Source organism: Hippocampus comes, unplaced genomic scaffold (genome assembly GCF_001891065.2).
Source record: "Hippocampus comes isolate QL1 unplaced genomic scaffold, H_comes_QL1_v1.1 scaffold182, whole genome shotgun sequence".
NCBI classification, from domain to species: domain Eukaryota; kingdom Metazoa; phylum Chordata; class Actinopteri; order Syngnathiformes; family Syngnathidae; genus Hippocampus; species Hippocampus comes.
Window position 1 is genome coordinate 271,411 of NW_017805335.1, and position 4,422 is coordinate 275,832.

The 4,422-nt window shown below is 40.1% G+C and overlaps 1 long non-coding RNA gene across 1 annotated transcript in view; it reads left to right on the forward strand.

Moving 5' to 3' along the window:
- The first annotated feature begins 3,807 nt into the window (after nt 1–3,807).
- Nucleotides 3,808–4,422, forward strand: part of LOC109516906 (uncharacterized) — a 3,207-nt gene continuing 2,592 nt past the window's right edge. Inside the window, exon 1 of the long non-coding RNA XR_002168447.1 lies at nt 3,808–3,982. This is a non-coding gene — a long non-coding RNA (uncharacterized LOC109516906). The remainder of the gene's footprint in view (nt 3,983–4,422) is intronic.

The following is a 4,422-nucleotide window of genomic DNA, read 5'->3' on the forward strand; positions in this document are numbered from 1 at the left end:
GTGTGTGTGTGTGTGTGTGTGTGTGTGTGTGTGAGGAGTCTGTGGAATGCAGTCCTGATTGACTACAGCACAGCAAAGCCATGTTTTATTCATTAAAGCTGCTCATTGCTCACACCCGAGGTGTTTATGTAGTTTATTTTGAGCAGGTTCTTTAAAAAAAAAAAAAAAGATTAAATTGCTTGGTGACTTTAGCATCACTTAAGCCAAAATCCTGTTTGGTTATGCTGAAGAAGGTAAGTTGATTTGCCAAGGACAAAACACGAGCAGGGCTTTATAGTTTGGTCTAAAAAGGAAAATAAAACAACAGTATAATCTAAAAAAAAAAACATTTGGTGAATTCAAAGTTTATCAAAGTGATCTATTATGAATGGTAGTCATCTGTTGTGGGGTTTCATTCAATTTAATTAGGAATTTTCAAATACTATTCGTCCAAAAAAAAAAGACTCAAGGTTTAGCAGAATGGAAAAAAATGACTCAGGATGGCTGGCTCAAAATGGTTATATAACACAATCAAATCCATCCATCCATTTTTCTGGGACACTTGTCCTCATTAAGAGGCACATGACCACCTATGGACAGTTGAGAGTCTTGAGTGAACCAAACGTATGTTTTTTTGGATTGTGGGAGTAACCCCACATAAGCACTGGGAGGACAAGCAAACTCCGCACAGGTTTAAGATTCGAACCTGGGATCTCTCAATTGTGAATCACATTGAATTAAAATGCACAATCGGGTTAAACTTTAGTTTCGGGACAAGAATACAATGCGAGTAATATCACAAGGATAAAATGACACAAGAATATACACACGTGATAAATTACGATACCATTTTAATTTTACGCCCAAATTGATGAAATCCTCAAAGCGTGCACAGATTAGGGGACATGGAAGAGAAATACCGTTTATAGGTACTATGATCATGATTACGTATGTTGGCAGGCGGCAGAAGAAGCCATGTTGAACTTTCGGATTACTTTGTAGGTATTTATACGGTTGAATTCATTCAAATGCAATTTTCATCCTTGTTTTGGAAAATAAATACAAATTCTTAAGCACAGTCAAATTCAGTGTCCCCCCCACTTATTTAGGAAAATTCACCTATTTGCTGTTTATGTGCTCAGGTCATATTAAAAAAATTATTTGGCACCATCTCGTAGCATGTTGACGCTATGCAACTTATTAAAGTGTGGGAGGAGCTTAATTTAGTCAGGGAATTGCTGTCTTGTGGCATGTATAAGCAATTCACATTTTTAAGTCAATTACATGCAGACTTTTGTAGCAGGAATTGGTCTTCGACCACCCCCGCGCACACATGGTTTCATTCGACTAGATTTTAGTTGACCGCTAAACTGTCCAACTTTGGGGGCATTTTATTTGAGACGCTCCACCGTTTGAGGCAAATGAGTAGAACGTAGAACATCTTTATTTTTGCATTTTTAGTGCGGCCAATCTGCCGCGTCGACCTTTGACTCGAAACTCCAAAGTCAAGTTGAGCTCATCAAAAGTGGAACATGAAAGTATTTAACAACATCTCATGACAGCCTTTATCAGATGGCCGCCGAGATATTTTGGAGGGAGCAGCAGAGAGGCGGACCAGCTGGCAAACAAAGTCGTGTCTGCCCAGCAGCAACATCATGAGTGGACTTTTATAGCACGCCATCACAATCTGCCCCTCTTCTTGCCAACGTGGAGTGTATTTAGAACAAAAAAAAAAGGATTTTTATATTCTGTTCATGAAGGGGGGTGGATGGGGGGGTGCGGACGAGAACGTTAGAAGTGCAAAAGAGTGGTGATGTCAACATAAAGGCTGCCTGGAGTGTCATAAAGAGGACACGAGTGAAGTGATACCGAGATACAGAGCATCAGGAAGGCTTTGATGCTTTTATTACAGGGAGGATGCCTCGTGGGTGCCGTGACTGTAGTCAACATCAACTGGTCAAGTGTTTCAGGTCAATGTGACATTTTTTTTTTTTTTATAGATTTTAACAGCTTTGGGGGCGGGGGGGATAGGGCGGGGCAATCGAGATGAACTGCTATCTCTAGGCTTAACATGAAATGAATTAATCCCTCCCGACGCTTCTATATAATGTATATGCATGAGACCACAATGATCAGCGTCGTATACATTCCCATATGTGCTTGCAGGATTTAGTCCATCCCCGCAAAGCCTTTCCCGCGTGAAACGAAGAGGCAACAATGAAAGCCCTTTATCTCATGGAAAAAAAAAAAAATGTATCCCGGGACGATACATGCTAATGGAGCAAATACATTTCGAAACATTTATTTGAACGGAGTCGTGTTTGCTGGGCAACTGTCTCGCACTGTTGCATCAGGGCAGAGATGAAATGAAGATTTGTGTGGATGATAAGAAGCGTAAAAGATTTGACGGTGAGACACCATTTACATCGAAAATGTCATTCACAACAAGTTGAACTGGAGCCATGTTTCGCAACCTTTATTGAGCCGAGGCATGTATTTTACATCCGCTGTTGCATCAGTGCAGAGATGAAATGAAGATGATTTGTGTGTAAAAATTGGTTTATCTTGGGGATGACAAGAAGCGTAAAAGATTTGACCGCGATTCATTGGGAGACACCATTTACATCGAAAATGTCATTCACGACTAGTTGAACTGGAGCCGTGTTTCCCAACCTTTATTGAGCCGAGGCATGTATTTTACATCCGAAAAATCTCACAGCATACCAACAAACGGACACAAAAGTGGAAACATTGAACTAATGATCTACTCATCTCAATTTGCTTACGCATGTGGTTACGTTGTGTGAAATCTGGGCTTGTTTCGTTGAACATCATGCCATTATTCTGTTGGATCAGAAGCAGGTTAACTCATTCACTCCCAACGACGTTTTTAAGCGTCTTTTCACACATAGTCCAGAATTAGCTGGTACTGAATGATTTAATTGTACCGTCTGCCACCTAGTAGAAGATTCCTTTTTTATTTATTTATCTATTTATTTTTTGGGGCAGCTTGCAGCACATAACCAATATTTCAACCAATTAAATCAAATTGGATAATTTCCTGCAGGTCTGATAATCTCTCACGCCACACTAATACAGTGAAATGCATCAGTGTTGGGTGAGAGATCACAAAGGTGAGCTCACCCATCACGCAATTTGGTCAATAAATATTGAATTTCCGACAAATAATGTATCTTTGTTCATCTCTCTCTGCCAGGGTGACAAGCAGAACAAACAAATGCTGTTTCAAAATAGATGATGATTCAGCTTTGTGTCCACTATATTTTTACGGTGTGCCGTGAGATGTAAAATATGTTTCATGGGCTCAACAGAGGTTGGGAGACACTGAATGAGGCTACATTGCGAGAGAGCGATTTGGGAATCGCTAATCGAGTCAGCATCAAAATTCTGAACGTTTTTCTCGTCTTGACTGAGAAATGGATCAAAAAGCTGACTTTTCAAAGTAGACGAACTTGCCGAGTATATCAAGACAGTTGTCGACTGTCAAAACAAATCAAGAAGATGACGCCCCCCCCCGTCTGTGGACTCAAACAGCAAACAACAAAGTGTGAACATCAAAAATTCACAAAAATATTTTCGAGCATGTGAACGTGCAACAACACCCATCACAGCAATAATTTGGCGAGGTGTTCATCCATTTTGCACAGGAAGGACAAACTCAAGGGTTTGGATGATTTGTCAGAACTCACTTCAACCAACCGATCAACGTGCGACGAATACCAACTCCAAAAACACATTTTCAGTGACAGCTTGAATTTATTGAATCGGGGTTTACAAGTTGTTGGGGGAAAAAAAGCATCTTTGTACAAAATGAAGTGACATCTTATTGACTTGTGTTTTCCCAGCTATCACTAAGACGCGGTTTACATCCTGTTGGGACCACCGAGGAACGCCTGGCAAAAAAAATAAAAAGATCCCTCCTAAAACCGTTTCCTCAACCTACGTGGGCCGCCACCAGAGGTGATACAGCAAAGCAAACAAGGTAAGGAGGGGCTATAATTTGTTTTTTTTTTTTTTAATTTGAATTCATCAGAACAGAGGGACCAGGAATTAGGGAAATGTTGCCTCCGTTGAATAGAAACATCAGATTTAAGAAAAAGATGTGTGTCTTACTTCAGGACAAAAAGCACCCAAAAATATTACAGAGGAGAGGAAAAGAAGTTGTTGTCTACAGCTTGTATGTGGAATTTTTTATTCATCAGAGAGGGACTGGGAATTATGGAAGCGTTTCATCCGGGGGATCAAACCAACAGATTTGGGTAAATGATAGCATCTTGCTTCCGAACAGCACCAAAATTGTCGTTTTTCTAAATGTTTCAACTTAAGTTCACATTAAAGAATAATTGAAAAGACACCCGTTTCAGAAAAAGTCGCTACCATTCTAAAAATACCCGCTGACCAAAATCAACCCTTCCGTCACCT